The sequence below is a fragment of the Pteropus alecto genome, unplaced genomic scaffold (assembly GCF_000325575.1).
Source record: "Pteropus alecto unplaced genomic scaffold, ASM32557v1 scaffold3, whole genome shotgun sequence".
Taxonomy (NCBI): domain Eukaryota; kingdom Metazoa; phylum Chordata; class Mammalia; order Chiroptera; family Pteropodidae; genus Pteropus; species Pteropus alecto.
Window position 1 is genome coordinate 44685234 of NW_006442484.1, and position 18753 is coordinate 44703986.

Consider the following 18753-nt stretch of genomic DNA (forward strand, 5'->3'; position numbering starts at 1 on the left):
ATCAATTTTGTTTTTTGTTTACTGTTTTTGAGCACCTTATTTTCTGGCACTACGAGATGCTCCAGGTTCATCATGTATACCCCCATGACTGTCCATGATTTTTTTCTGTCTTGACAAGAGAATGAAAGAAAATCACTCTATGGGCCTGAAAAAACTTTTCTTTGCCTTCAATTTTCATTAGTTCTGCCACATGCATAATAAAACATTTATTTATTGCTTTCATAAAATTAGTCCTAGCCTCTACCAGCAAGAAAACAGCAAAACACCAGTTAAGTGAAATTCTGCATTTCTTTAATTCCAAGATGCATGTTTTTGTTGGTAGCTTTTTTCCTTCATATTTTAACATTCCTGGAATCACAGTATACATTTAATATCATGTCTTTTTCCCCCCTCCTTTCCTGTCATTAATATGATGGTACATCTTATGGTTGATGGTGTCTTAGGAATGGAGGCAATAGAGCAGTCAATTAGTTCTTGTTTGGACCATAGACATCATTTAACTATTCTCTCTGATTTTTCCCCCTACTGAATACATGTTTTGATTAAAGTGGTTTGGAGGTAGCATCTACAGACCCTAAGACACCCTATGAGTCTCACCTACTTCCATACATATTCTAACTTTACCTCGAACTACAAATCCTCATCAAGTCCTAAATACAGATAAAAGAGGGTCGTGTTAAATCCTTTTTAATTTTTTCTGAATTTACCATCTGACTCCTTTACATTTACTTTTTCAAGATCTCATGAATCCATCATCGTGCCTGAGGAGCCTCATACTGATACTGAAGGGTTGCAGGAATGATGTGTCACTCCTGCTGACGAGGAGTAAGTGTTCATGGATCAGGAAGGACTCCTTGATTCCGCCTTTCCTACTCAGGGAAGCCAACTGACTGCTGGCCATCCTTTTCTCTTTGCCCAGGATCTTCTCTCCAGCTCATGAAACACTGCTGCTTTGGGAGCATCACGTTTTATAGAAATTTTCTCTTAATGGACAGAGACTTGTTAAGCCATTCACCATGGGCAAATTTCATGAACAGTTGCAAACATAATGCCAATCTTTTCATCCAGGTAGGTAGAACTTGGCTACTCTAAACACTATTTTTGTCCCGCTCCTGTGTAAAATGTACTAAGATACTGATAGTGCCCTAACCATCCCACCAGCATCCAGAAGAGACTGGAAGATAAGCTGCACTGCCTCTTTTAGGAAACCATCAACCAAGCCCTTAGCACATGTCAAGCATTGAGCCAAGTGCTTCATGTACATACATTTAATTCTCACTGCAATCCTGTGCAGTCGGCACTGTGATTCCTACTTTAGAGATAAGGTAACCAAGATAGAGAGGCCAAATACCCTGTCCAAGGCCTCTTGATAAGTGTGAAGGCAACATGCAAGCTCAGTTCTGCCTGACACCAGAGACTCGGAGCCTGATGGTGCTCGCTGCAGTCGATATGGTTACCATCTACAATTCATAAACAGGCATTTTATTGATTTTAGTCCTTTCCTCTATTTTCTGCACATAGTTTTCACCTTAACCAAACCTTAGTGGCAATTAAGGGCAGAGACAGTGTCTTTTATCCCATTAACTCAGCTTTCCAGCCTCATTCCAGCAGCTTTATCATAAACCCTGCACTTTTGCCTAACTGCCAATCTTTTTTTTCTAATTTATTAGAAAAAAAATAATTTTTCTAATAAAGGTAAATAATTTACCATTATTTCCCTTCCCTATTTTGTCTTTTGTTTTTCACTTATTAGCTTCTTAAATTACAAGTTTATTTTATTGTCAGTCCTTTTAAATACAAGTTTTAAATTTTTATCTAATCTAAATATATTTTTAGTCCTATCCCACACATTTTGATACATAGTATTCCCATTATTAATTTAAAAATAGTCTATAGTTTCAGTAGTGATTTCCTTTTTGACCCAAGAATTATTTAAAGGGATCAGATTTTAGTTTCCGAGTGCTTGGATGGAGGTGGGGGCAGGCCCCGTCTTCTGTGAATTTTCAATGCTATGTTATTGTGATATGTAGCCAGTATGTCTATTTTTTAAGTGAAAAGTTTCTTTGTGGTCTATTATTTCACCAAATTTTGTAAATGCTTCATGTTCTTTTTAAAAATTGTATGTAGTTCCTATTTGTTGGGTTGTTGACAATGATGATGATGTTATTCAAACTTCTGTTCCTACTTATTTTTATCTACTTGATCAAATTCTGAAGGCATTTGTTTATTTCTATAAACATCCCACTGTTTATAGAAAACTTTCGTGTTTTTAAATTGTTTATTTACATTTTTATTTGTATTATTTTACTTGTGTTTTTAACAAATCTTGCTTCATCTAATCCAGTGCTAAGATGTTCACTGCATGAAGGTTCATTATTACTGAATCTTCTTGTTTGACTTATCTCTCTTATTCTTTTATGTCTTGTTAATATTCTTACACTTTTTAATATTATCATCTCTATTCTTGTTTTGTTAGTTAGCATTCACCAACCTATCCCTTTGTTCCTCTCTGTGTGACTTTGGTATACACATTCCTGAAGACAATATATAGCTAGATTATCTTTTCAATCTATCCGAGAGTCAGTGATTTTATCAGAGGAATTTAACCTAGTCACTTTTATTGTAATATGTCTTACTCCTGACATTTTATCACATGTATTCTGTTATATTGTTTTCTTCTTGTTATTTCCCTTTTCCTGACTTTTGCTCATGGACCATGCTTTTTTAACTGGTTGTGTGTGTGTGTGTTTTAATAGTAAATGGTTTAGAAATCCTACCTATACTTTCTTCTAAAGATGAAATACATGTGACTTTTCTTGGTAAACATCAGAGACCTACATAGTAGAACACCGTTAACTGTAAGGTCAGCCCATGGTTTTGAAAAATTTAATGGTAGGTTCATGTTAATAACAATGAATTGTGTTGGGGGAGATCACATTACTCTTTCTAACAGAGTGTGCTGCCAGGTCTCCATTCGCTTCCCTCCCATCTTGCTATGAGGAGGACTGGCTATAGGTCTCACAAATCATCTGGGTAGGGTAGAGGGGCAGCTAAGAAACCAGTGACTAGGATGTAGCCAGGGACATCCTGGGGAATGCTTCAGCAACTTTGAGAGTCTGAGACATGCAGGTGCTCTGGAGATGGTAGCGTACCTGCAGAAGGGAGGCTGGAAGGGTGGGTTTCCTGCTTCCTCATTTCCAATCACTAGAAGTCATCATCAGCTCAGGAATCTATTCTAGAATTAGGTAAGAGCTTAACTATAAGAGCATAAGAATGTAAACTTATCCTCTAAAGAGTTGAGGAATTCAAATGAGAAAATAATGTTGCCAGACCTGCTCAGAGGCTAGAATTCAGAGTTTCCTAATGTCTAGTTACGAAAGCAAAGGAATCAATAAGAATCTACATTTCTTTTGCCTAAAAACAAGGTAGTGTCCACTTTTCTAAAACTTTGATATCAGTGCAGGGGTGAAATCATATGGGGGAAATTCTAACCATAAAATACCTAGGCATGTATCGTTTGTGTATATTTGTAGATGTGTATGAGTTTTAATGAAAGTTAACATTAAAATTCCATATTTAATTTTTCATGGAGAATTCCAGAGAACTGGGAGGGAGGGAACAGGAATAAAGGTAGCAACTGTCTGAAGTCCTGCCAGTAACTCTCAATTTACTGGACTGAGATCCTGGTTTGGACCACAAAGAAGAAGTGATACAATACCTTAAAAGAATGTTTCTGTTCTAGCATAACATATTTAAAAAAACTAATTTGGCCACATAAACATTTTATGAGTTATAAATATTATTTTTAATCACTCTCATAATACAAAAGGGAAGACTAAAATTCCAAGAGTTGAAGAGATTTATTCAAGCAAGTAAATAAGTGATAGAACTGGGAGTTAAACCCCAAGCTTCTGACTGTGGGTCCAGTGTCATTTCCAGTATCATTTTCAGGGCACCATATGCATGCTGTGCAGGGAGGAACCCAGTGAGGCACGCCCTGGACAGTCTGCTTCACAATGCAGGTCAAACAGTCCAGTCAGACCCCAGAGCCATTGTTTCTGCACTGACCTTGGGGGGATTTTTGGAGCATTATGTCATGCCAAAGGCCTTCCTCATTAGCAGTCATGCAAAAAGATACCATGTCCCATGTTTCTGAGCTCTTAGCTCACCTAAAGGGAAGATGAAAGGTCAAGAAAGTTCTCTTGCTGAGGCACTGCACTCTGGTACATTTCTTTATGGCACTGTACTGTTCTCTAAGCAGAATTGTCAAGCCCTGTGGCTAGCTGTCTTCAAAGCCAGAGCCCAGAAGTATTCTTCTTTGGCATACTACAAGGCCTGCCTAATGCCAACAACAAAATTGGCCCTTTCTAATATTGTGCAGTTGAATTCCAAATAACCAGGCCCCTAACTCTTTGTTGTTAATAAAATCACTAAAAGGATATGGCAAATTTCCTTGTTCATAAAAAGACTGGCTAGGAACATACAGAAAGTCTTGCTGTTCACTCAGGATGAATTTTTAAAAAGCCTCATAAACACAGAACTCCAGAGGTGGCAGACAGTACTAAGAACCAAGACCCTCTCACACATTTGTTGCTCCTTTCTTTTAGGAAGAATAGAAGAATGCAAAGCAATGTAAACAATTCAAAGTGTACCAAGGGTGCTGGAAGAGATCATGAATGGTACTGTGCAGATTTGTGGCTCTGATTCATATATTTTCCTCAAACACATACATAACATGGGACAAGAGAACACCTAATTAATTGCCTCTTTGTACAGTCTTCCTACTCAGATGCATCTATCCCTTCCACATTCAAGAGCACATAAAATAGAACAGAATTGATAAACAAGCTCATGTTACTCCTAAAAGGAAGGATTCTGGAATCAAACTACCTGAGTTCAAATCCCAAATCCATCACTTACTAGTTACAGTGAATTACTTTATTCTTTTAGGTCCCAGTTTCTTATCTGTAACATGGGCATAATTTTATATGTATGGAATGTGATGCTAAATGCCAGTACAACACTACGGTTACCTGTTAGTTGGTAGAAATTTTAATATCAGAAAATTCTGTATTAGAATTTCTTACAGTAAATGCAATCAGAGTCAAGCAATGAATTTTATTTTGGAGAGCGCTGTGCATTCAGGAAATAAAGGATATTCAGGAATTCAGGGGCAGTGGAACTACAGGTGCTCTGGTCATCCTAGAGAGGCACAGTCTACATCCTAGAGGGGCAAAGTCTTCCCAGGAAGTAGACAAGGAAAACCAAATGGGTCCTTTGAGACTAGAGATGGTATAGAATTTACGCTTCTAAATTTAGAAGAGTTAGATGTATTTGTGTCTGATCGAAAAAAGGAGGGAAACGGTATGTAAATTGTATCTTTTTTTTTTTAATGAGGAAACTTCATGGCCAGTGAAAAACTATATGGATGAGAGGCAGACAGAGAGAAGTTTAGCAATGGCCATGAGTGAAGGCAAAACAGATGGCTCCACAGATTTTGGAGAAGATGTCTTTGTGGTATGAAGTGTAAAACCTTTAAGCCATGTCTTTTAGAAAAACTTAGATTAAAGAAATATGTTATTCTTCAAGGCTTTCTGGCTTTCTGATATGTTCCTTGATTGAGACTCCAAATAAAATCTGGACCATGGGATTCTCAGGATTTATTCAGGTTACAATTAGAGTGTGAATCATATCCAGCTGAACAACATCAAACCCAGCCACATGTGCTTATCACATATTTTCTGGATTATAATTTGGATTTTGAAGTGGCTGCAGACATGATGAATTACATGATTCTGTAAATAAGGTAAACTTTTTTTATTTTTTTTTAAGGTGAGGCAACCCTTGGTTGACCTCACAGATTGCAAAAATTTTGTCATCTTACAATCTCTTATTTTTTTATTTTTCATGCCTACAGCACCTGGTCTTCCTAGGTGGTCTCCCATCCAAGTACTAATGAGGCCCAACCCTGCTTAGCTTCCGAGATCAGACAAGATCGGGCTTGTTCAGGGTAGTATGGCCATAGACTAATAGGGTAAACTTTCAAAAGATAAACATCTCTCAAGATTTTATTAATTACTCAGTCATTCTGAATGGGTAACACTACATTTGTATATCAGCATCTATTATTTTCTTTGCCCCCAAGCAACTTCTAGAAATAAAGTTGGTGCTCTAGGAGGTACCTAAAACAAAACTAGGTGCTATTTACTAAATTACTGTTGCATATCTCTCAATGATTTACCTACAGTACCGAAAGAAACATAATATCCATCAATTAACTTCCAAGGACAAACTTATGTACAAAAGTGAACATCCCTGTATCTAATCACATAAGTGACTTTATTAAAATATGTTTCCTGAACGTTTTATATAAACTGCCTTTTAACCTTAGGGGCACTGTGGATCATGAACAACACTGATAGAAGTGGAGGTGGAATAGGAGTTAATGGACTATAACCATGAGCTGATTATGGTTTTTTTCCTAATAAATTATACTTCTTTTTTGAGGGAAAATTATCACCATGGACTGTACTATATTCATCAAAGCATGCTGAAATGTTTGGTAACTAGACTTTATAGATGTGGAGACTTCCTAAGCAATAAGGAATGTGGAGGGGGAAGATAAGCTGTGACACGCAGTATGCTACTAAACGTACAAATGGATAAATTCAGTTTAAAAAAAAATCATTTTGCTTTATGAAAGACAAGGATTTAAGGTTACAAAACCGAAAACAAACAAACAAAGCAACACCACTGCCACATTCGGTTGTTATTAATGTTTAACTGCCTTGTGCAATCCAAACTGTAAAAAAAAAAAAAAATTCTAGAAACCGTAAACCAAACTGCAAACTATGAACTGATACACCTTGGGAATTCTGTTTTTCACCTGTGCAGTTGCATTAACAGGCATATTTTCCTTATATAAATCCAACTCTTTATGCTTGAATGAGAGAGATAGAAAATAATTTAAACAGTGACAGCCATTTCACCCACCATTCTGCACCATAAGTGTGCCCCCCAGAGTATCCTGAGATGAGAGACGTGAGATGAGTGTGCAGCATGCACACTGGGTGCTAGTCTTTAAAAATACATGTTTTTTCATGTGCCAGGGCCCATAAATGGCAGCCAGTCATTTCATCCTAAGGTCAACCAAGGAAATAGTGATCAAGAGTAATTCCAAATAGATGGAATTTCTACCTTAGCTACAACCGTAAGCCCTAATGTCACTGAATTGCACTGGGCCAGGTTAGTCTTTATCTCAACTTGGTTCTTCCCGTCCTGACATTGATAGTTCAGAAACTCTGCTGTTGAGGTGACTTCAAGGCTCAGTTAAACCACCGTTTCCTCTCGGCAGTCTCTCCTACATATTCTCCTTCTACCAAGTTGATGAAGAAAAGATTTGAGACAATTTTTTCTTTTTAGAACAGAACCCTTTCATTGTTGCCTAGCACTTGTGACAGTTTCATGTCTCTCTAAAGGAGACAGAAAATTTGAAGCATTATTGGCCCTTTTAAAGGAAAAGAGGAGGCTCACCCAGAGGTGAGTGAATAGCTTCACACATTAAAATGTGCTACTAGAACCACCAAGCCAACACATGAAAGGCTCCCCCCACAGTCTGCTTTATCATCCCTTTAAAAAATTCTGGAACAATATGTAGCAAAACGAATATATTACTTTCCATTTCTCAGTACATCTCTAAGTAAAGATTGACAGTTATGGCAATAAGCACCTTGGAGAGAGGTGTTCTGTCTCCTGCGATGCCAATCTTGCCTTGGTTCAGGGGTCAGCCTCTTCCTCTGGATCCTCTCGGGTATACCGTGCCCCCTCACCCTGTTGCACCAGTGGTCTGCTACACCACTCCTTTACATGTCTATCTCCTCCTGGGAGGGAGAAAGTAGCTTAGCACCTTGAATGAATGAAAGATTACTGTCTCCCAACAACAAAGAAAAGGGGACTCCCTAATTCTCAAATCCACAGTCCAGTTCACCAATTTTATAAATGGTCCAGCTTAATTGACTGGCATCACAAATGTAAGAGCTTCAGAATAAAAAATGCAGATTCGGATTCTAAATTAACCTATCTTATAATTCATAGATCTTAAGGTCACACTTGGATGTAAAATTTTGTCCCTCCTACAATTTCCCATATATTGAGGTGTTTCCTGGACCTTCTTTCACTAAATCATAATGCCATCCCAATTGCCCTTCTCAAAAAGGATGAACTTTCTTTAGCTTTTTAATTTTCTTTTTAGGATTAAACATAAACAGCATACCTCCTGACAATATTTTTAGCAGAGAGGATTCTAAACAATATAGAAAGCCTTTGACTAATAGAAAGCACCTAATCTATCTTTAGTCATACCTGATCCAGGAACCTTGATTTTTGTTCAATGTGCCCATGGGCTCCCTTCAGAAGGATGGACAGTGAGAAATGCCCAAACACCATAAGAACTCATGTGTGGTCATCACACAGCTTCGATGAAACCAACACCATGGCAAACTTATGCATACAGAGACAGCCTAATTGACTGGCATCACATGTGTTATGGATTTGCTACCCCTGACCTAGAAACAGGACTTTTGACAAACAGGGTGCTGGAATTCTATGTTGCTGGCTGGCTGAAAAGGCAGCAATTGGAAAGAATAAAGATATCTCCACACAGCCTCTAAGAAGAAACCTGCCCTGTGATCTGCCACATCCCGATTTGCAAAATTCAGACTGAATTATCTATTCGTAACAAAACCATTAACCTGATTCCAAATGGAAGTACTAAGACTGTTATTACAGTTCAGCAGCTTCTAAAGCACTAGCTACCACAAGCTCTAACAGCCTTATCTTCATATATATGCTCAGATTGCTTTGTAAATACTCATAATAGCACAAACTATTAGCATTGTCCATTAACCTAAAATAATTATTACATTAAGTGTTTATGTGTATCAATAGTGTTATCTTTAAAAAAAAAAAAACCCTAAGTGCCTTTTAATGCATTGTATAATTCATCATTATTGAGGAAAGCTGTTATTTCTACTTTAGAGGTGGTGACATGGAGTTACTGCAATATGAAAAACGGCAGTAGTACACCCTTACAAACTATAAAATTGCTGAAGAGCTTGGTTTGTCACCTTTTACCCTGGGTCTCAGTTCAATAAATATCCATCAACCAATTAGCTATTCTCTCTTTTTTTTTTTCTTTTTGGTATGGAAAAATACTAGCAGTAATATGGCACATTTCGATGAGATTCTTACAGTCAAGATCTCATAAACACATTATATGGTAACTACCCAAGCCAAGATACAGAGCCAGGCAACTGTGCTGCGTGAGTGCTCCAATTACCTATTGCTGCATAACAACCCCGAAACTTAGCTGTATAAAACCACCATTTCTTTATCCTCATGGGTTCTGTGGGTCAGTAATTCAGAAATGTCTTCTCTGTTCCATAACATCTGTGATCTTAGCTGGGATCTGGGAGCTAGAACATTGGAGCTGGAGAATCCACTTCCAAGATGGTTTCTTCATTTATGTCTGATACAGAGATGGGAAGGCTAAAGGAAGAGCTCAGTCAGGACTGTCAACCAGAGCACTTACATGTGGCCTCTCCAGGACCTAGCTGGACTTCTTATTTGGTGGCTCAAGTCTCCAAAAGCAAGAGTTTCCAACAAAAAAGGGAGAAGTATGGCCTTTTATAACCTGATCCTGGAAGTCACGTGGGGCCACTTTTGTTGCACGCTCTTGGTCAAAGCAGTTGCAAACTCCCTCCTCCACCAGATTCAAAGGAAAAGAACATAGATTCACCTCTCATTAGGAGAAGTGTCAACATATTTGCAGCCATGCTTTCAAATATTCACAGTGAGTCTTCAGTTTTCCACTGTCTGGGGCACCAATATTTTGAACTTGAACTTTTATTGATAAGTGTATGTTTTTATAGACTATCAACCCTAAATGGTTACAATTATATTTTTAGATAATCAGCTTTTGAACTGTGAGAGGTTAGAGTTCCAATATAATGCCTACATGGGTATTAGGTAAATATTAATTTGGAATAATAACAAAGTAAACAACTGGCAGAAAAGATCTGTTGGCATGCTTGGCCTTTAATTTTATCAAAACTATTCAGTTGGGGGAAAAAAAAATTTCCCCCTATCTCCATTAAGGCTATCAGATGTTCCCAGTTAAATTATAACATTTAAGGAGCTAGAAAACTTAGGGGAAAACAACTTAACTATAGAACCAACTATGCAGCTTGAGGTTGCAAACTCAAATTCCTATCAGAGCTAAGCAGGTAGAGAAGTAAAAGCAGGCTGGGGTAAGCCAACGAAAATATTTGGGACTAGGGTTAACTGTAACATGTGTGCCTTTGCCTTAAAGTATTTTAATTCAATTTTTAAAAACTATACTGCGTTGAGTGGTTCCATAGTGTAGTGGTTAGCACGTCTGCTTTACATGCAGAAGGTCCTGGGTTCACACCCCAGGAGCCATGGACCATACCCCAGGTGCACCTGGCCCCTGGGGCACAGGCCCCAGTGCATACCTCAAGCATGTGGGAGGAGACGCCCCACCTTCAGAGAGGGGGCGCAGGCCCCAGTGCATACCTCAAGCGTGTGGGAGGAGACGCCCCACCTTCAGAGATCCAGTTCTTAAGGGGAAATGGCAACATCCATGGGTAAGGGGTGAAAGTGGGGGGGGGGTGGAATTAAAGAGAGGGGGGAAAAAAAACTATATTGCATTTTCCAGAATTGGCTCTTAGACCACAGTTTATGATCTTTGATTTAGACTAGGTGGTGGCTTTTTCCTAGGTTTATGGTTTTTGCGCTGGTTCTATTAGGCTATTTTGTATTCTGTAGTTAATAATAAACATTTATTGGGCATTTACTATGTACACTGAGCTAAGCTATTGACATTTGTATCTTATTTAATGTTCAATAGTCCTTTGGGGAGTATTACTGAACCCATTTTAGAAATAATAAAATTGAGCTTCAAGAATTATAATTAATAACAAAAGTGACAAAGTCAGTGAGTGGTAGAGAGTGGGTCCACACCTAGACGGATATGGCCCCAATGCCTATGGTCTTAGCAGCTGCATGTTACAATATGGTGCTTTTGATGAATGTGGCTCCCTTAACCACAGGGGAATGGCCCCCAAGAATGGGGGATGCCAACACTTCCTTGGTTGTGGCCCATCCAGCTACTCTAATTTGGGGATAGAAATGGGAGTTTACCCAAGGCAGTGGACATGCACGGACAGTACCTCTTACCCAGGAATCCTGGAAGTTTAAAACTGTTTAAGAAACAGTGGTCTAACAATGTTTCTTTGGAAACTCAAAAAGAGACCTCAAGTCTAGCTTTCCAGAAGATGGCCAGTGCCTCCATCATCGATCCCATAGACGACACCACCACCCACCAGCAAGGACCTACCCACAGATTTATCAGAGAGACACCAGATGTGGCATCATGGAAGTCAGCACATCTGTGCTCTACAATCTCTCTTGGCAGACCGCCACATTATTTTTGCTTTAAAAATCTGTTTTGAAAAATTTCCTTTAAAAATATTCCTCCTCTATTTCCTTGAAGAGAAAATTCAGAGTTCTCATTCATCAAACATATGACAGAAGCAGTTTTTAATCGCTTAAATTATTTATCCTTCATTGTTTAATGCTTTATACCATTCCTACATGCATAATTTAATATACCATTTATGTTCATTAAAAATTGATCATGGGGACATGCTCTCTTGCCATTCTTTCAGGCTACAGATATTTCTCTGTCAGAGCACTTGGGAATAGACAATTTTTTTAAAAAATTCAGTTTGATGGTTTGTACGTCCCTTTCTTTTCTTAAGGCTCCTTTTCTTTGACAAAAGTCCATTTCCTTTATTATATAACAAGAAAGATTATCTGACGGCCCATTGAGGCTTAAAAAAAAAAAAGGCTTATTTACGAATGTAAATGCAAAAAGGAGGCATGAGAGAACAAGATTCTAGAGTCTTCCATGACGGAGGCTGTAGCCTGTGGAGCCATCTCTTTCTCTTCGCCTTTTCTATTCTGTTCCTTTCTTCTCTTCAGATGGATGATTCATTTTCTTTGTCTTTATTATGTCTTCAGTTACTTCTTAACTTTCTTCTAATTGGCTTGGGGTTTTTTTCTCTTCTTTTTCCAATTTCTGCCCAAATCCCCTTCCTTTTGCACTTCTCAACCCTGTGCTGCTCTCTGAAAGCCACCAACCCCAAATCTTACAACTCTCCAACACTAGTGTCTTCAACCCACTGCCTTCAAAGAAAGGTCCAAGAAGGTGACATTCCTAAACACTACTGCCTCAGACCTGGTCCATGGGAAGGCAGGGGAGAAGCAGAAGTGAACAAAATGTGTGGGAGATGTGAGGAAGTTAAGCAATACTTAAGACGTGCCTAAGGATCTCACACAGATTAGTCTGAAAAAGGTTTGTGGGGGACTAAAACCCAAAGGGATCAAACTTGGTACATTCCAGTTGGCTCTCCTTGGTACTTTCGGCCCACGCCAACGGGATCCAACTCTGCCCCTCCTCCAGGGTTTCTTGCTAGAGTGGATGAGACCATTACTTGTTGCCCAAGTAAAGGACCTGAGGGTCACCCTCACGTCTTCCCTCTCATGCACCCCCATAATCAATCAATCAATCAATCAATCAATCAATCATCAAGACTGGTACCTCCCAGTACCTCTGGAACCCATCCCCTGCGCTCCAAACCCTTGGCCATCCATCCGCCACTCTCCCTTGCCTGGCCATGAAACAGTTTCCTGGGGTCTCTAGACCCAGGTGCCTCCATTTGTAGCCTGCTGTAGCAGTGATCTCTCTGAAAGGCCGATGACTGAGATCAAGCCTAATCTTAACAAGGCTTACCAGCCTCTCAATATGTGATGAGGCTCCTACTTAACTCTCCAGCCTCCTATTTTGCAAATCCCAGATGTGACTCCTCCTCTCCCCCTACCAAACGCACCCACACAGCTCTACTCTCTACACTCTGTCTAGCCACACAGGATTTCTTTCAGTTCCATGGAAGGGCCATGTTTCCTCTTGGCTCTTGGCCTGGAAGCATGCTGTTCTTTTGCCAGCAACTCTCTTTGTCCATCTCCACAGGATGACTCCTCTATCCTTCCATGAGATCCAGGCATGCTCTCAGGTACCTACAGTCCTCCCAGGCCAGCACTCACCACGCTGCACAGTAATTTTCAGATTTCTAACTTCTTGTGCTCCCACAGGCTAGAAACTCCATAAGGGCAGGGACCATGCACTACTTGTTCACCATTGTATACTCATTGCCTGGCACATGGCATGCACTTGATAAGTATCATTTGACTGAAGAATGACTGTGGGGTAGTCTGTTTCATTGGTGGCCTACAATGAAGCATGCCCTCCGGCATTCACACCTTGTATAGTCCCTTCCCCTTGAACTGGACTATACCCGTGACCTGCTTTAACCAAAAGAAAGCTGCAAAAGTGACATCTTGCTAGTTGAGCCTGAACTTTAAGAAGGCCTGGCAGCTCCTGCTTTTGTGATCCTAACCACCATGGACCCTGCTGGAGAGACTATATGGAAAGACCACATGGAGAGGCCACTTGGAGAGTGAGAGGTCCTGACACTACCCAGAGAAGAAAAAAGAAGTCCAGTGATCCCTGCTTCCCAGCTACATCCTGCCCCAGTTAACTTGTCGTCTAAATGCAGTCCCAGTCTGGTTAATGCAAGAACAGCAGAAGAGCTGCCCAGCTTAGCCCTGACCAGACTGCAGACTCTTAAGCAATTAAATGGTTGTTATTTCAAGCCACTAAGTTTTGGGTTCATTTGTTTCATAGCAACATTTAACTGTAATAAACTAAACATACGAATAAAAAGGAATAAAGAATTATTTCACAGAATAAATTTCATGCAAAGATAGGTCACTATTTCTAACAGGCAGATCCAAGAAAATAGCAACAGAATTAAAAGGATATAGAGGAACTCATACCACCAGCTTCCATTTACGATACATGACAATTTTCCCTCTGCCATTTTCTTTGGTTCTAAGACATTTTCCAGTGAAAAGATTTTCTTTTGTTGTTGTTAAAAAAAAAAAAAAAGATTCCTAGTCTGACATTAAAGTTAAGAATTCCGACCAAAGCTGCTATGTGAACATTAACACATGACTGGAAACTAGCCCTGGCCAACTCATCCTGCTGTTCCATTTCCTCTTATTCACTAACAGTGTGTATCCACAGCTGTGGATGAGGGTTTGGGGGCTGCTGTAGTCAGGGGGGACTGAAACATTGTGGAGGCTCCTGGCTTAACTTGACTGGGCATCAAACATTCAGTTTGGTGTGAAAAATCACCCAAAGAACAGAATGGCCAAGTTTGACTGGTAGACTAAAATGACTAGTAGAAATTAAATAAACAGCTATTTGGTCTTTAGCTCAGGCATCCAATCAATTTCTCTTTCTCTCTCTCTCTCTCTCTCTCTCTCTCTCTATCTCTCTCTCTCACACACACACACACACATACACTCACACACACAATCAATGTACCATGAAGACAGCTGATGTACACTGTTACACAACCCATGATATGATTATTTTAAAAACTCCATGCACATTTGCAGAATAAGGAGAAAGGCTACTAAATTTATATTGGCTTGGTGAAAGTTTGGATTGCTACGTCCAATAATTGCTGCTCTATCAGAAAAAAAAAAGGATCATTATAGAAGAACTATCATCTAAGCAAAGTATCTGTCTTTTGAAAAAACTCAAAAAACATAATGCTAAGACTATTTCCTAACCGTTCGTACTGGACTAATGCTTTGAATTTTCTCAATGATCTCTTGTAGGTAAAATTATCGATGCATTTTTTTAAAAATATATCATGTCTTTTAAAACTATCTCCAATTAATAAATCTTATGTGATGGAGATTAAAGTTAAAAAGTAGATTTAGGAAAAATCTGGCAGTGTGACTGTTGCGTGTTTAGAAAGGATAAGTTGCCAGTGTTTGCAAAGCTCCAGACATTAAGCGAGTGAAACAGAACCTTAAAGCATAACTGTCAATGTCCTATCAGTTGGTGAGACTGAGCATGAACCCCTTTTAAACAGCCAAGAGCAAAATCTAGACTTAAAAATGGGAAATATTTCCCATCATTTTTTCCCCCTAGATAAGGGTACTCTTTGAATATTTGCCTCTCAGCTGCTCCCTGGGATCCAGCAACCCCAGAAATAGAAAACTTGTTCTCTAACTCTTCCTCTTCTGTGGAGTAACTTCTGGTGGAAGCATATACTGTACTTTGACTGTGGGGAGAGGAAAGCATACGGAGGCAGTGAAAATGAGCCAAGTGCCCCATGTTTACTTTCTAGGAATAGAAAAGGCTGGCGTAAGACCAAGAGTTTTTTGCAACTGAAGGAACCTGGGAGATTGTCTTGGTGAAGTTAATCATCTCAGGCACAAGGAAATGACAGGGCACTGTGGTTTGCAGGGGTATTGGGGTCTCATGCTCCATATGTGTCAGTCACCAAAGGCTGGGCCTTTTCACATGATTTTACTTAGTAGGTACTTAATAAGTGTTTATTGGGTGGGTAGATGAACAATGAAGGCAGGCAAATAATATCCAGAAACATGATTCTGTTAATGGTACAGGTGGGACTGGGATTCAGCTGGGTGAGGTGGGAAAACACGGTGGAGAGCGCCTTAGCTGAGCCTCAGGGTTTAGGGGAGAGAAGGGAGAAGGAGGGAGACGATGCTCCTCGCAAAGACTGTGGTCATGGTTTGACCAGTGACTTAGAATCAGAGTGCCGTTTACTGAATGCAGCAAGCTCACAGAGAACAAAATTTCGTGGAATCCTATAAACATCTTATATTCTTGAAATGGGCAAAACAGTGAAGCACCTTGGAAAAGTACAGGGTTGTTCAAACTGTTTTCTGGGGAGCTGGGGGGGTCTATAGAACACCACATAAGGCAGGTGCAACCCATCTCTTCCAGAAAAGCTTTGCTTCTGTTTGAAAAAATGAGTTATCTGCTTAAAAAGCACAAATAAACTGAAAACTACTTGTGCAGTACAAAGACTGCTGGCTAAAGATCATGTAGACGTGAATCTGAGTTGCAGTCCCACCACGAACCAGGTATATGTCCACTAACATATCATTTTGTCTCCTTGAGCCTCTGTTTCAATATCTGGAAAATAAAGCTAATATTCACCTTTGAGGATCTAATGATATAAATTACATGAAAACACTTTGAAATTATTTCACAGATACAGGTTTTAGGAAATATATAAAAAGTAAGTTTCAAAAACTTTCTCAGTAAGTCAACAGGTACTTTCAAAAGAGGCTGTTTCTGTTTTCTGTATTTGTAGCGAAAAAAAATCCGTGGCTGTCTCAGAGGAAAAGCATTATTTAAAGAAGATACTTAGCACTTGGCACAATTTCACTGACACCCCCAAAAGCAGGCTAGGTAAGGGGATCCTGCTGGCACTCTAAAAACCTACCTCTAGGGTTTGGCAAGTAATGCTGGTGGGAGACCTGCAAAACACAGAAAATGGATAAAAAACTCCAAGTTCCATGTTTGTGGCTTCAAAACGAGGTTGTAGACTGTTGCTTGTGTCAGGAAGGCTGACACAAGATCAGAACTTTAAAACTGGAAGGGACTTCCAGATTATCAACCTCTATTTCACAGAGGAAACAACCGAGAACTCAGCATGGGCGGTGATTCATCCAAGATCATATTAGCAACTGTGGGACTCGACCACACATCCAGCACTTTTCCACTGCAAGAAGTTTGACTAATGACAGACTCATGAAACCTAATTCTCATCTATAATGTATCCATGTAGTCAGTTCAACTTTCCCACAATCCACTTGATGGTAGTCTTCTGAATGCATTCCAAGTGGTGGCATTTCTGCCATGGCCTAGGGGTAGGGCAAGCCACATCCTGATTTGCCCAGGACAGTTCCCATTTATGTCTGTTGTCCCAGCATAATTATTAATAGTGCTCTGTTGCCTCTCACACAAGTGTCTGGATTTGAATGGAAAATTATAAAGCACTTTTTGTGCTTTTTCTGGGAGGAACTGGGAGACCCAGGGTAAAACTGCTCCCCACAAGCTTGGGGTGGTGGTTTGGAACCAAGAAAGATGTGATAACTGTCTTCAAGTATTTACAGATCTATCCTGTGTTAATAAAATCAGACCGTCCTGTGGCTACAAGGATTAGAACATGGACTGCCACATGGAAACTACAGGGCTAGAATTCCTCTTCAGCATAAAGAAGTGTACTCTAAATGGTCTCTGGAACCAGCCTGCCTGGGTTCAAATGCTGGTTCTACCATTTACTAGCTCAAGCAAGCTGCCTAAACTTTTTGTGCCTCAGTTTCTTCACTGGTAAAAGAATACTAAAAAGAGATCCAGGTACATAGGAAGTGCTCCATAAACATTTGCTCCTACTATTATTACTGTTATTTGGCAGGTAGTGGATGTTCCCAGAGTACAGGTTCTCGCATGTGGACGAGAAAAGGATGTTGGGGAGGACAGTCAGCACTGGTTTATCCGAGATTGGAGATGTCATTCTAACCTGGTGAACTTAATAGGTCTGCTCACTGTTTGTCACAGTAGAGTGTAATGATTTAGAGCATGGGGCTATGAGACTGCCTGCTTTGAATCCTGGTTCAGCATGTTCTAGCTGGGGACACTGGACAAGTAACTTAACCTCTCTGTGCCTCAGTTTCCTACACTGTAAAATGGGGATAACAACAGTGCCAGACTCACAGAGGATTGCGTGTATAGAGCAATGCATGATAAATATTGTTACTGTGATGATGGCATCAGTCACTGAAGCTTACAGTAGAAAAGTATCTGAACAGAGGTGGGAACTGAAGTCAGGAGAGCGAGGAGCCTGCCCGAAGACTCACAGCCTAGTAAGCACTTTGCTCTCTTCTCTGCCTAGTGCTGCAGTCCAGCTGGCACAGACTGATTCACTCATCCTTTTAACCCCCTGGCATGGCTGACCAGTCAGTGCTCTAGCAGCGAGAATGGGAGGGCCAGAGTGTAGCACTCAGAGCTGAGGGCAACCTGACAGGACAACCAGGTATGAGTTAGGGTGTGAAGCCGTGAGCTCAGAGCTGCCCAGAGATGGAATGGAAGCAGGAGTGATTTTATTAAAACACACATCAGATAATATCCACTGGCTAAAACCTTATTAAATTAGAGTTATGTCCTTATAGATCAGCTAGCCCTTGCCTACATCTCTATAACTTCGTCCTTCGCCCCTCTCCCCACAGCCACACTCTCTCTCTTTCTTTTCCTGGGACTCATCCAGCTTGTTCTCACCTCAGGGCCTTTGCATTAGACATTACCTTTGCCTGACGCACACTTCTCCTCGGATATCCACGTCTGGCTCCTTGTCATTCATATCTCAGCTCTCAGAAGCTTTTCTTGACAGCTGTCTCTCGAGTAGTATCCCATGATTCTCATCCCATCACCCTGTCAGCCTTTTTCATAGCCCTTATAACTACTAATTATCTAAGTTATTAATTTAAGTATGAATTAATTAAGCACGAATTAATTTTTCTAAGTAGTTATTTGTTTGCTTGTTTACTGTTTCTCCCTTCTAGGACATAAAGTTCACAGAGACAGGGATCTTGCCTTAAGCAAGCCTCAAGAGTGAACACTTAATAAATGTTTGGTGAGTGAATAGATGAAGCCAGAGCAGGCTGCAGAGGAGTGAGATAGTTTGGGGGTTCCCTTTTTGAAGAAGTAGGTTCGCTGGATTA

General features: G+C 40.0%; 1 protein-coding gene and 1 pseudogene across 1 annotated transcript in view; both read right to left on the reverse strand.

Annotated features, from left to right (window-relative positions):
• WIPF1 (WAS/WASL interacting protein family member 1) overlaps nt 1-18753 on the reverse strand; it is a 108825-nt gene that overhangs the window by 70771 nt on the left and 19301 nt on the right. The gene's annotated exons all lie outside the window — the stretch shown is intronic.
• On the reverse strand, nt 5909-6027 carry LOC112470446 (annotated as a pseudogene).